Source organism: Nicotiana sylvestris, chromosome 4 (assembly GCF_000393655.2).
Source record: "Nicotiana sylvestris chromosome 4, ASM39365v2, whole genome shotgun sequence".
Taxonomy (NCBI): Eukaryota; Viridiplantae; Streptophyta; class Magnoliopsida; order Solanales; family Solanaceae; genus Nicotiana; species Nicotiana sylvestris.
This window is the reverse complement of record NC_091060.1, coordinates 26567545-26583079: the sequence shown is the minus strand read 5'-3', so window position 1 is coordinate 26583079 and position 15535 is coordinate 26567545.

The following is a 15535-nucleotide window of genomic DNA, read 5'->3' as shown; positions in this document are numbered from 1 at the left end:
ATCTGGGAGGTCTTTTTTGGAATGTAATGTGGCTTTTGGACAGGATTAGAAAGAAAGGATATCATAAAGGCTCAAAGTAACTATGAAAATGAGGTTATTTATTTATAACTTTTGGAATCCATTCTAAAAACTTTGCCCCAATTTCTAAAGCAAGGGAATTTGATTCTTTTCTTTTTGGGATGGAATTTCTGCCCACTCTCGACTTCGTGGGATCATGAAATATTTTATTTGGTGCGACCGAACCGTGAGGCTGCCTACGTATCTTGTGGTGACAAGAATCAGGTCGAACGTAGTTCACAAGACTACTTTTGTTACTATTTTCCTTTTCTTTTTTCCTTTTTTCTTTTTTTTTCTTTTTCCCTTTTTTTCTTTTTTTTTCTTTTTTTATCTCTATTTTGCTCTTTTTTTGAATCTTCCTTTTGGAATGAACTTCTAAAATAAACCTATGGGGACATGAACTTTTTTTTCTTTTTTTGTATGATTCTAACTTGATTCCTAAAGAGGGAAAGTCAAAGAAATTAGTACATGCTCAAAAAGGGTATCGAATGGTATAAGTGTTTCGGTAGCTGAAAGAGGGCCTCCTAATCCCTGAAAATGCCAAGTACAACACATGCAACTTGAAATGGAAAAGGAATAGCGCGCACAACATTTCTTTTACAACTTTGACATTGATATCAGTGATATCTTTTCCATTTTTTAGTGCCTTGTCAAGTACAGAACCCTTGTTAGGTGATTCCCTTTTCACAATGGATATCCTCCGTCAATTCGGAGACAACTTTCTTGACTTTATCTTTTAACTTGAGATGCACTTGAACTCAAAGTTGCTTGCTTCAAACTGTCTAGGATGCACTCTCCTTTAATGAATTCTTGTCACCCTATTAACTTCCCAAATTATTTGCCCCAGTTTCACATGGTTCAGGCTTCAAATGATCTTAAAATGTCCAAATCTGTACTTATTTCCCTCAAATGTCCCTATCATCTTCAATGTTTCATTGCTTCATGATTAAACTAACTTTAGAACCATGCCTACAATTATGCGTGCATGTCGTGTCATTAGATCCAGCATGAGAAGAAAAACTATAAAAGGAGAAGAGAACTAAACAAAAAATGGCTAGAAATAACAGAAAATAGGAAATTGCATTAGACAGACGGTGAAAAGGGTTTGGACAACAAGACCAGCAGAATAAACTGGGGTACAACCTTGGAACAAAACCAGACAACACTAAACGAGCTACTATGACTAAACAAAACTAGGCAAAATAAAAAGATAGAAGAGTTTGAGTCACAAGACAATATCCGGATTACAACCCTGAAAGTAACCCGGACAACAAAAATGAAAACAAAATAAACCACCACAACTCCTCCCCGGGCCAATCCAAGAATGGAACGTCTTTCCAATTACCAAACACGACATCTTAGCCACTGAGTTTCGCATCTACATTACTAGGACCTTCACAAGTCTCCATCACATTGACTTTAGCAAATTGCGTTTGGGTCCCTTTTGCCAGCTCGCTCTTAAGATCAAACTCTGATAGCGCTGAAAGCTTCGCAGCACGTGGACCTCTGAGGATCTCAGAAGAATTCTCATATTCCTTTTCAAAACAAATCATGCCCACCATATGCGTCTCATTATGAACAGGCGATGGACTTTGGCTAGTGTCTACTGCATCTGGATTTTGCACGACAATGTCACCTGCATCAATAATCTTCTGGATTGCATTTTTCAAGTGCCAACACTTTTCTGTACTGTGACCCGGGGCATCGGAGAAATATGCACACCTTTGAGAAAAATCAAACTTTTTTGGCAGAGGGTTTGGCATTTTTATCTGAATCGTCTTCAACATGTCCAATTGCCTCAACCTTTGGAACAAACTGACATATGATTCTCCAATAGGGGTGAAAGCCTTTTCTTTTTCAGCAGTCTTTTCAGTTTGTATTCTGGCCTCGGTTGGAACCTTTTGCGGGCAGGTGGCTGATATGCTTGAGGAGGCGAGTAAGACATTTGGGAAAGTGGTACGGGCCATCGCGGGCCTCGTGGGTGTGGAGAATATGGTGGTACATTGTGGATAGGGTAATGGGAAAGTGATGTATGACTTTGGGGATTACGTGGAGAGAAGTAGCATTGGGGAGGATCATCTGGTGCACAAGGAGATCCATGGGGTTGATGTCGAGGCTGAAAGCGTTGAGCAGGAATGCCTAGTGGATCATCTTTTCTATTTCTCTTTCTTCCACCCAAACTTACTGGGATGTTCTGAATGTCTTCCGTAGTATCTTTCAATGCCGAATAACTCATGATTTTGCCTGACTTGATTCCCTATTCTACCATCTCCCCCATTTTTACCACATCGTTGAAAGGTTTACCCAAGGTCGGAATCAAATGACTGAAGTAGGTGGCCCCCTGAGCTTTTAGGAAAAGCTCAACCATTTCTTCTTCACCAATCGGGGGGCTGACTTGAGCAGCTTGCTCCCTCCATCTGAGCCCAATCTCCCTAAAGCTTTCCTCTGACTTCTTTTCTATTTTAAATAGGGAGGAGTGGTATGGGATAATGTCTAGATTGTACTGAAAGTTTCGAACAAAATCTTGAGCAATGTCATCCCATGTATGCCACTTATTGACATCTTGAAGAGTATACCATTGCAAGGCCGCCCCAGTCAAGCTCTCACTGAAATACTCTATCAACAAATTATCTTTCCTGCCAACACTTCTCATTTCACTGTAGTAACCTCTCAGATGGGCTACTGGATCTCCACGTCCACCATATAGATTAAGCTTTTGCGTTTTAGACCCTTTCAGCTTTCTGAATAGCTCATTTCGCCCTTCTTTTCCTTTGAACTTTTCATATTCAGCATGAGGCTCATTCCGAGGGCTCTGCTTGCATGAGTTGGGAACCTTGTGGGCAACCTTTGAGGGGTAATATTGGACATCATGAGCTTTGAGTGGGTATTCATTGTCGGGGATAGTGGATGTGACAGGAGGACAATTTTGGGGAAATATAATTGGAGGACGAGTGGTGGAGCTACTAGGGTGGTTGGAAAAGCTGTAATAAGCGGGAAAATCTGGTAAGGGTAGCATCTAGGAAGCTAGGTGGTGGCGGGGGTGGTACCTTCCCAGTTATCCAAGCCTGATACATGTCCGTCATGTGCTGTCTTAACATCCTTACCTCATCAGCCAACCCAGTATCCTATTCAACCAACTGCTTTCGAGCACCGGTATCAACCAACTCAATTCTGTTGTTGTCCGCCATTGCCTTTTTGACTTTATGTTGTAGAGAGGAGTTACCACTTTAAAAACCACAAACCAACCACCCTTCTGCTATGAATATAACAAAATGAGGGCATCACGTTAGCGTTGGGGCATTTAACATAAGATAATCTCACTTTATGTTCAATGCATCTAGCCACAGTTATCGGTTCTAAAATGACTTCGAGGGTACGAAGGTCAGTTGGCATCATCCCAATTTGTTCATCTCAATCCTCTCTTTTCTTTGCTTTTCTAGAACTTGCTTGCTCATTTTCCTTCCTCTTTTTTTTAATTATCACTCTTTTTTTTCCTCTCATTTCTCACATTCCCTAATTTCACCCTCTTTTTTTTTGTTTCCTTCTCTCTTTTTTCCTTTTTTCTCTTTTTTTTCTTTTTTTCCTTTTTCTTTCAATAATGAAAAAAATAATTCGAACGAACCCTATGTATGTTGCCTATATATCATGACGCCGCATGAATCAGATCTTTTCGTAGTTCGGGAAGATCGAAAATAAAGTAAACAAACTAACGTTCTCATTTCTTTTCTTTTCTTTTCCTTTTTTTACCTTAATGACTACTCTGATGAGAAAAGAGAAATAAAAGAAGCAAATTTTTTTTGTTGAATTTTCTAGACTTAATGTTCTATATCCTATTCTAAACTCAATCTTATACGAGCAAGAAAGATTTCGAACCAAGAAATAAAAAAGATAAAAAAAATATTTTTTTAATTTCGATTTGATTACCTAAGGGAGAAACTCTAAAAATAAACCAAAGATAAAGTATGTTGTTTTCTTTTTCTTCTATGTACAATGTCCTAGATTTTTAGTAAAAATAAAAGAGTTTTTTTTCTTATTCATTTTTCATTAATTTCGCAAAGAAGAACCTCAAAAGAAAAATCTTTTTTGGATTTTTTTGAATTAATATCTTAGAAAAGCCTTTAAAGAGGTACTATAAAACAAAAATTCTCTTTTTTTTTTTTGAATTTTTAGTCCTAATATACGAAAGGAAATATAAAGGCAATTTTTATTTTGAGTTCTAGATATTAATTTCCTAAATGAAAAACCACAAAAGATTTTTGAACTTCTAGAGTATGTATTTTAAAGAAAATATCTAACAGAAATATAAAAACGCAAAATCTTTTTTTTTTGGGGTTTTTGATTTATTATACTTTTTTTTTCAAATACAAAATAAGCAATACCATAACAAAAGACTCGACATTACTGTACAAAACTAGAAGGTAAAATATGACATTAAATAAAAACAGACTCAACAAAAAAAAATCTCCTTAAACAACTCCTGAATGAGCGATCCTGACTGGATGGTCCCGGGGTGTCTGTCATGCTCAAACTCCGCTAAATAGACCCACACCTGTATGAGAAAACTTTAACCAACACTATGTGACATAATAACACTCCTTGTTAGGCACATGCAAGACATGATTGGGGTTATTTTTGCAAAATAACTTATTTGGCCAAAAGATGGCTAGAAGTGCAAAATTTTGGCTAAGACCCCGCAAAGTCAAGAACCTAAGATTTACTAGCAAGACCGGACCCTATGTGGGTTGCCTAAGTATCACGCCCCGAAAGACGAGAATCAGGTATGCGTAGTTCGGGCAGATTGGATACGGGCGAGAAATAAAAATAACAACTAATTTAGAGAAAAAATATTTTTGTCTTTTGTTTTGAAAAAAATGATGAAACATGTAAAAATCTTTTGGATTTTCTTTTATTTTTATTTTGATTTTTTATTTTCTTTTTTTTTTAGAAAAAATGACAGGGAAAATGCAAACTCTTTTTTTTGGATTTTTTTTTCATTTTCAATTTTTTTTGTTTTTTTTTGAAAAGGTGTGCAAGAAAATTATAACTGGACCCCACTTGCTTCATTTTTATACTTCAACCTCTTTTTTTTCTCTTTTTTTTTTCTTTTTCCATTTGCCCTCAACTATCATTGGTCCGCCAAATGACCCTTTTACCCTTGAAAAAATACAACATGTAGTACATAGAATGCATCAAGATGGTCTGTTATTTTGGGTACACCTGTCCTAGACGGACCCAACCCCTGTGTTGAGTCCCCAAAGTCAGATGCACGTGATGCAAACAAGCGTTCCTACTAGGGATCCGACATGAGGCTATGTTATTCTAGGTTTAAAAACGTAGGTTTATTTGTTCTAGACCTGGCTTACCCGAGCGGATAGCTCAAGCCGAGGGGGGCAGCGTACCGGGAATACAGAAGTTTCACCGGCTTTGCAACTTGTCCGAACCTCATTCTAAAATTGGGATATGACTCTAACAGAAAAGAAGTCACACAAAGTGCACACTTCTCAAATAATTTAGAAGACTCAGAGAGAGGAGGGATTTGTAACAATTCATATATAGTTCAACAATATCAAAGTGGTAAAAAGCAATATTTAGCACATTAGGCTCAAACATGTGAATAATACCAGATAATAAATAAAGCCAAATATAACAATTATTCTAAGCTCGAATTCTTGAAACCTGAACCAGAGATTCTGGGTTCTTGTCTCCAGCAGAGTCGCCAGAGCTATCTCACCTCCTTTTTCCTACCCCCGGAAGGGAGTATAAGGGAGTTTTTTCCAATTTAAGTGACAATCGAAACGTGATTTATTTATTTATTCAGAGTCGCCACTTAGGATAATTTATGGTGTCCCAAGTCACCGGTTTAAATCTCGAATCGAGGAAAGATTGACTCTGTTTACAGTCCGCGAACACAAAAATCCGGGTAAGAAATTATGTTAACCCAGGAGCAGGTGTTAGGCATTTCCGGGTTCCGTGGTTCTAGCACGGTCGCTCAACAATTATTATTGGCCTATTATCTGATTTTAATACATTTTAAACCTATGTGCATTTTTAACTTTCAAACCGCTTTTATTTAATTTTAGGAAGTTTAACGTTGTCTAAAACATATCTTGAACCACGCCACATGAAATGCACCCGCGGTTCATGACACATTTTACTTAACGTTGTTGAGAATTGGAGTTGGGTCACATGAAATGCACACCCGAGTTTAAGGATATTAATTTAAATAATGCGCCTAAAACAACTACGCACTTTTGAATTATTTTCTTAATCTTTGAGATTGTTGCAACACCATGGATTATGGAATTATTGTGAAAGAAATGATGTACTCTAGTCTAAGGAGTAGCATTAAGAATTTTTAAAGTGACTTGATCACAATTGCCACTCAAAATTATGGCTAAGATCTACTAATATTTTTTATTCTTATTTTAATAAATATCTGATACATTTTATGAACTTAACTCCTTGCGTATCAAACAAAATTCGAGATAAACAAATTGTCAAAAATAGCTTAAGCAGCAACGATTCCATTTAAATAAGAGAACAAATAACTACCATGATTAATAAAGCATTTCATCAAACGGTGATCATGCAAAGTAAAGGAAAATGAACTGTCACATAGCCTATATCATTAGAGACCATAAGATCAATTTATCCAAACAAAACATCTAGAGCTAAGTTTCAAACAAAGTGGATTTTCCAAATTTATTTAAATATTCTAGAGAAATAGATTAAGCATGATATTTATTATTGAATAAAAAAACAAGAGAACCGAACCTTCAATTAAGCTTAAGGCCATTTCCTTTGATATTGAGTTACGTGACTTTCAACATCGACTCATTGTCAAAACAACAAGATTACAACTTGACTCGCGGGAAACTCGACCTCGACAGATCCTCAAACTCGACTGAAGAAACGAAGAATGGGCAGTGAAAGGGATTCACGAATGGATCTCGATAGACCGAAAACTTTGACTCAAAGCTTTGCTGCTTTGAGGACCTTTCACGTGCTTGTATGAGAAGTCCGAAGAGGTGTTTTGGCAGTGATTCGGTGCATATTTTCAGATGGCTTAGTGGTTGTTTTTACAGCTATTTTTGAGGTAGTTTAAGTGAGGTTTCAGGTAGGTTTAAAGTGGAGGAATAAGGCTGTGAAAGGGACAATTTATGTGCTCCTTAAGTAGCTACTGCTGCTGCGTTTTAATGGAATTTTATGGGAATTTTGGTGCTAGTATAATGGAGTTTTATGGGGATTTTGGGGCTGGTATTGCAGTAACTTCAAGCTGTATTTTTAAAGGAAGACGAGGTGAAGTTTGGAGTGTTAGTGGAGCCTTCGGTACAGTTTATTTCAGTGAGATCCATGAAGAAGAAGAGAAGGCAGCAACTCCTCCTTCTCTAGCTGATGCGCAGCCTTTTGCTCTTAGTCTCGACCCCTTTTTGATTTTAGGAGTTAGGGGTTATTATAGGGGTAGGAATTAGGTTAGGTCAAATGGGGAATGGGGTATGGGCTTAATGTTTTGGGCTTGAAGTGATTTAGGTCATGAATTTGGGCTAATTAGCTTTGGGGTAGGAAGACTAAATCAAAATCTTTTTTTCATTTTTCTTTTCCTTTGATTTTTAAAAATGAATTAAAAATAACTTTATAAAGATACTAGTATATTTAAGATAATAAAAATATTTAGAGAAGACATATAATTTCCATATTAATGAAATTTAAATACTACTCAATATATACTAAAATGTAAAATATATTTTGAACTTTTCTTCTTATCTTTTTCGGAAAATAAAATGCCAAGACTATTTTTGTATTTTTACAAAAATAAAACTAACTAGACAAAATATCAACTAGCTAGAATAAGGAAAAATATTTTTGTAGTTTCTTTTTTTTTAGATGAAATAAAGTAAAGAGTCAAAATTAGTTGAAATAAAGATATAAGGCCTAAACTAAATATTTACATGCTAAAATATAAAAAATCTTGGGGAGGGACAAAAATCGCATGTCTACAGCTATCCTATAGGATCAGCCTATACAATGTCCGGTAAACACTTCCCAATGAGGGGCTACACGTGACATTAACACGTAGTCATCATATCCCATATCTACCCATCCCATCCCCTTATTGGTCATGCAAAGCGAGTGTTTGGTCAACAATTTCTATTGCGTGCTGCTACCCGTCCCTTCTTAATGGTCCTGGAGGGAGTTAGGACCTCTACCTATAGTTGGTTCTAGACGTACCCCTAAGGTTTTAAAAGGCAAAAATTCTAAGGAGACAATCAAAAACACTTAGGACTTTCAACACATACAAGGAGCAATTAGAGGCTCAGAGTTTCCTCCTCAAACAAACACATAAGCAGCACGACTCAAGCAAAGTTAAGCTCTTTTATTAGACAATGTCCTAAAGCAGGATATCTAGGTGAATATGCAGAAGATAAATAACCTTTTTTAGACTCAGAAGTTATAACCCTAGCAGTTGCCTATGGATTTTTAAAGCTTGTTAGGATAAAAAAACATTAAGCAATAGAGACAGTTTCAGAGATGCAATTTTGAAAACGCCCTAAGGGCTTGCATATACGCCGAGTACTAATGTCTATATTAATACAGAAACAAAATGGGTTTTGAAACGGACTCCTTTAGTACCTATAGGCATGATATCTAATGAGATAGAGGCAGTTTGAAAGAACTAGTTTCAGGAAATACTTAATACTTAATAAAAGCAATTCAGAAATGAACTAGGCGTGATCAAGTTGACTTATTTAGACTAAATTAGATTGAAAGGCAGAATTTCGAATATGGTTCCCTATAGACATGATATCTAAGTGTAATACTGATTTTAACGATTTGTAGGCATTGAAACATACATAACTCTCATAGAAATTTATAAACATGATTTCTACTTAGTAGAGCAAACAGATTTAAAAGTAAAATCCTAGGAGCATGATTTCTATCCATGTTACCCCATAAAGCATGTATCTACCCACCCTTTTCACTAAATACCCCAATATCTGTTTACAAGTTATTGCAGACCAATGAATGAATTACACAAGTAAATAAAAAATCAAGAAGCTATTCTATAAGAAGCCTTCAATTAGGCCCAGATTCCCCAAAGCCTCCAATGACCTCATATGACTCAATTCCATAGACAATAACATAGTCTAGGTGCATCAAATTTCCCTAAGGATCTCAAGGATGTGCTTAAAGCTAGACTTGGTAACCAAAATTGAACAAGTGCAGTGTGGAAGGGCCAACTTCAGTATGCCAGAGTTTAGAGGGTTCTCAAGAGGATCCCAAGGCAGTACATATACTGGAGGGGGCAGAACGTATTGACTAAGAGTAGAGTGAAAGTGATTTACACAAGTTGGAAGGTTTTAGTAAAAAAAAACTATATTAAAACAAAAGTCTTTTTGAAAGTAATTTAGTAAAGCAACAGAGACTGTTTGAAAAAGAGATTGGAGTAGTTATCAAACTCCAAACATCTTAGGATAAGTTCATACACAGCCAGGAGTCACATCATCAAGACAGGTTTGGTAGTCACAAACAGGGGTAAAGGGGGTTTGGAATACATAGAACACATAATTAAGCAAAGACCTGGGAATTAGTATAGTCATGCCTAGAAGTAGCTAACTAGACATAGTCACAAAATCAGACATAAAGAACAGACTCACATGGGGATAGGGATTTGGGGAATTCATGGTGGTAAACATATAACAAGTAAGAGATGATTGGTGTAGACATGCTCAGAAACAAACAGAAGGGAAAATATACTGATCTCAAGGGAGGGGAAGACATGATGACATTCTAATAATGTAACCCTCAACTACAAGTTTCACAACAAAACCACAAATAGAAGCAAACTAGAAACAAGATGAACTGAAACAATAAGAGAATCATATTGTTGTTGGAATTTTGAATTGAAATTAGGATAGTGAGCAGTAAAGAGGATAGTGAGCAGAATGAAAGAACAAGAGAACACAAATGGTTAGCCTTGGATTGCAGCCGGCTAACTTAAAACAGTAGCAAGTAGCACAAGAGAGAGAGCAGAAATTTTTAAGTATGGGAGATAGTTTTGAACCAAGAGTTTGTGTCTGTGTGTGTTAATGAGAGAGAATATATATCATTTGAAACTAGGTAGAATAATAAGGTAAGAATCAAAATCAAGCAGTAATTATGGAACTAGGTATCAATTAGTAGAAGTACTCCCTTAATTAAGGGAGTTAATTTCAAACGGTAAAGAGAAATAAGGAAAGAGATCACATAAGACTGGAATATAACACACAAGGAAATAGTTTCAGCATAATGCAAGTATAGAACATATAATTAAGGCTAAGTACATATATCCCAATTAAGGAGATAACATAAGAGTCGGTTGACAACATAGTCGACCATAAAATAAGGCAAGGAAAATAACTTAGAGATTGAAAATCTATAGAGAATATTACAAGATATTAGAAGGATATCAATCACAGGAATCAAGGATTCTGATGGACATAGTACTGATTTAGGGGGGAGAATTACCATAAATTTCTATGAACAAACGGAATAAACACATGATAGGCAAGAAGAGGCAAAAATCAGAAACCCTAATAGCACAGTAGGGTAAAAATCACACAAAACCAGGGATTCTCATGGAACATAGTACTGACTAGAGGATTTTAACATAATAAACATAGTAGAGGCGGAAGAAGCAAAAAAAAATTAGAAATCCTAATGATCATAGTAGGGTAAAATCACAGAAAACTCTGGGATTCATGAGAAACAAGCAAGCATATATATTAAACGAACAAATCATAAAATACAAACTCAGAACCCAAGGTTAAGACGAAGAACTCGGGTTTTCACATAGACGAGTTGAAAAAGGACTAGAAACACATAATCAGTCGAGATATGCAAAGGATAGAGGTTTAAACATAAAGAAAATCTATTTAAACACGTGTAGAAGAAACTTCGAGAAACCCTAACTTTAAAGAAAGTAAAAACAGCTTGAAGTCGATGATTTTTCAAAAGAGGTTCGAGAACAGTGTAAAATATAGAAAGAACAGACTCGAATCGTTTAAAAATGGCCCAGATCTAAGAGATACAAATAAAAATTAGGGTTTCAAAAGAAACCTAAATAGAGATGGAAGAACCTGCTTAAAACTTCAAAGATCGTAACAAATATAGTGTGACTTTGCCCAAAATCACACCGGAGAAGCTATGAACAGCCAAAACAGCAACCCTAGATATAAGTCGGCATGGCCTAGGGCCCTTGAAGGCCTCAGAGACGATGAGCAAGGCAATGGAGGAGCCATTGGAGGCTTGGGGTTGAAGAGTGGTCGTCGGAGAAGACTGTAGAAAGGAGGCGGTTGAAAAGGATTTAGGGTTAGGTTGAGAGAAGAGAGGAGATGAGAGGATTCAAAGGCGACGGGCTGTAAAGAATGACTAGGGTTAGGGGGTATTAGGATTAAAAAAGGAAAGAATAGGTATGGACTGTTGATCTAGGAGATCAACGACCAGGATTTGATCGGGTAGATGGGTTCCGGGTTTGGGTAAGTGTATATAGGTTCCGGGTCGGGTATTTTAATAAGAAATTGGGTTGGGGTTGGGTCCAATTTGGGCTGCAATTTAAATGCCAAATCCGACTATAATTTAAATAGCCATTTTCCCTATTTAATTTATAGTAAGTAATAAACAATTTTTAAAAAAATATTTTCTGTACCAAAATGATTTAAAATATGTAATTATAATTTTAAAAATATAGGGACCAATTTTATGCATATAAAGTGTAATTATACATTAAATGGGCTAACATTGTAATTATATGCAATTTAGCTTAAAAATACCAAATGCAATTATAAAAATGCATAAAAAATATATTAACCATATTTTGGTATAAGTATAGAAATTAAATGAATAAATCATCATAACAATAATTTGGAGAATAATTATTGGGATTTTATGAGTAAAAGGGAAGGAAATAAATCAATTTAAATCCTTAAAATTATGGGAAAAATTATAAAAACCTTGTGCATGCTTATATATGCATATATATGCCATTTTGAAGGTATTTATGTATATTTAAAAATATATAGAGAAAAATTAGGTATCAATAGAGAGTTTCCTAGGCTCATAAGAGTAAGAGCCCATTCCATGTAAAGCATTCACGCACTCCACTCGGCCTTCATCCTCATTTATATCAAGATTCAACAACACGGCCTCTAGAGTGTCCTCCATATTGATCATTGCACTGGTATCATCAACTATCACTGTTGTGACAAGGTTCACAAAAGAGCACACCTCAGAACTGTTAGACTGCTTCATTGACTTGCACACATGAAAGATCACTTTCTCATCACCCACCGGGAAGGTGAGTTCCCCTGCTTCCACATCAACTAATGCCTTCCTAGTCGCAAGGAAAGGTCTTCCCAATATGATTGGAACTTCATAATCTACCTCACAATCCAAGATCACAAAATTAGCTAGCAAGATAAATTTGTCCACCCGGACAAGGACATCATCAATAATACCCAATGGTTTATTCATAGTTCTATCCGCCGTTTGAAATCTCATGGAAGTTAGCCTCGGTTCCCCAATACCCAAAGTCTTGAAAACTTAGTAGGGCATCAAGTTGATACTTTCCCCCAAATAACATAGAGCCTTAGAAAAGTCCGCACTCCCAATGGTGCAAGGAATGGTGAAAGCACCGGGATCTTCAAGCTTCGGGGCCATTGAGTGCACTATTGCACTAACTTGGTGGGTCATCTTGATAGTTTCGCAAGCCATGGATCTTTTCTTTGTCACCAAGCCCTTCATAAATTTAGCATAGCCTGGGATTTGTTCTAGAGCCTCCACCAACGACACATTAATGGATAAGCTCTTCATCATGTCAATAAACTGTTTAAACTGATTCTCATTTTTCTGCTTCGCGAGCCTTTGAGGATAAGGTGGAGGTGGCCTTGACAAAGGATCCTTGGCTTTAGGTACAGCCATTTCTGGCATGTCTATTACGTGTTTCCTAGACGGATTCACGTCATTCTAAGTCTCCACCTCGGCAACTTGAATATCAATCCTCACTTCTTCATTCACATTCTCATCAACCACATTTTTAACCACCAAAGGAACTTCATCTTCTTACAACTCAACTTTATCACTCAAAATTGCTTTTTACTTGGAGGCATTCACATCACCGCCTCTTCCACTTCTTGTAGTCACCGCAATCATATGATTGTTCCCACCCTTCGGGTTAACTACCGTATCACTTGGTAGAGCCCCTTTAGGGTGAGTATTTAAGGATTGTAAGATTTGGCCTAATTGAACCTCCAAGTTTCTGATTGAAGTATCGTGGGAAGCCAACTGAGCATTAGAGTCTGAATTCTTTTTTATCATTTGTTCAAACATCATTTCAATTCTCCCCATATCGTTGTTAGAAGAACTAGGACCTTGGGATGGAAATGTGGGTGGATTGTTCGGTTGTTGATACATTGGGGGACTTTGAACTTGCCCCTGATTTCCTTGATTGCCATTGTTCCAACCTCCATGATTGTTGTTACCACCCCAATTGTTGTTGTTGCTATTTCAATTACCCTGGTTGTTCTGATTGCCCCAATTGGAATTTTGGTTGTTGTTCCCCCAATTACTATTCCCTTGTTGTTGTTGATTGCTCCAATTGTCTTGGGGTCTCCATTGTTATTGGTTGGAAGAATTGCCCCTTTAGCCTTGGTAGTTATTCACGTATTGCACCTCTTCATTCTGCCCATCATAACTATTATCCTGGAATCCACCACAATCATTGTCAAATTGATCTGAACTCCCTAGGTTCTGTTGACCTCTTTGTCTTTTTTTGTTCACTAGCATGTTGACACCCTCCATAGCATTTACTTGGCGCGGACTTTGAACTTGTTGCAACTGTGCCTTTGCTAACTGGTTCATTGTAGTTGTTAGCTCTACTATAACTTGCCCATGGTCATATAGCTCTTTGTGCAAGTGAGTGATCGTGGGGTCACCCTGTGGCACATTGGCTCTACTTTGCCAAGCGGAGGACGTGTCAGCCATCTCGTCAAGAATGTCACAAGCCTCATCATAAGACAGCTTCATGAAGTTACCCCCAGCAAGTTGATTCAGTATGCACTGGTTTGTTGTGTTAATGCCCCGGTAGAAAGTCTGTTGGATCATCGCCTCAGTCATATCATTGTTGGGACATTCCTTTACCATGGTTCTATATCGATCCCAAATCTCATGTAATGGTTCGGTGGGCTCTTGCTTGAAGGCTAAGATCTTATCTCTCAATGTTTCCATGTGCCCCGGTGAGAAAAACTTTGCAATGAACTTATCCGCCAACTCATCCCAAATAGTGATGGAATGGTTGGGAAGTCTCTCAAGCTAATCCAATGCCTTCCCTCTAAGTGAGAAAGGGAATAGTCTCAACCGAAGTGCATCCTCGGACACATTAGTTTGCTTGCTCCTCCAATAGGTATCCACGAAACCCTTGAGATGTTTGTAAGCATTTTGATTGGCAGAGCCCGTGAAATACCCACGTTACTCCAGCAATGTCAGCATCACATTGGTAATTTGAAAATTGCCCGCCCGGATCCAGGATGGGACAATTGCACTTGCATATCCTTGGTTGGGAAGCACTCGAGGAGCCACTCTTGGAGGTGGCGGGGGAGGGTCTGGAATATTATCATTGGCCTGGCGGCCTCTCCTTTGTCCTTGAGGCACAATAGGGACCTCATTATCAATATTGTCATCTACCTCCTCCCCCGACGGAAGATCTCCAAGAGGTGGGTTGTTTGCTGCCATTTTGTACCTGAAGTTGTGACACACACAAATTAGTAACACAAAAGGAAAGAAGAACAATACACAAAACTATTTAGATAGATAACCAAAACCGTTAGCTCCCCGACAACGGCATCAAAAAATGATCGGAGCCAACCCTGCACTACTACAAAGTAGCGAGATTGGTAGAAGCAACTTTTACCTGAGAAGGTTGGGATCGATTTCCATAGGGAGATAGAAATGGGAATTGAGTTTCTATATAAATTGGAGATGCGTAATTGCTATTAGTTGCACTTCTAATCATAGTTAGTTTTGATATTACTTCTAAATTTATACTAATAAGATGCTAAATTAAGCTAAGTTAAGCTAAGAGTAAGATACTTGAAGGGTTGTCTAAATAGTTAAAAGGCACTAGGGAAGTGATTTTCTACTAGGTGGATACTTGACGGATTCTCAAGTCTGAGGCTAGGTTGTCATGTTGGGGATTACGATATAACCAATGCACTGAACTTCTCACTCTATACCTCTCGGTAGTTTGAGTGATTTTGCTCTAATTGGCTTTCTCAAGACCAATTGGGTATGATAATTTGTGCAAGCAATTTAGGTTCAAGTCGGGTATTACTATCTCTAGGTTTAACCCATTAATTGGGGCTATCAATCTCTTGAATACGCCCCAGTTCCTTGTTGGGCTAATTTTCCTAGACTCAAGTTCTCTTCTCAAGAAGAACCCAAGTCA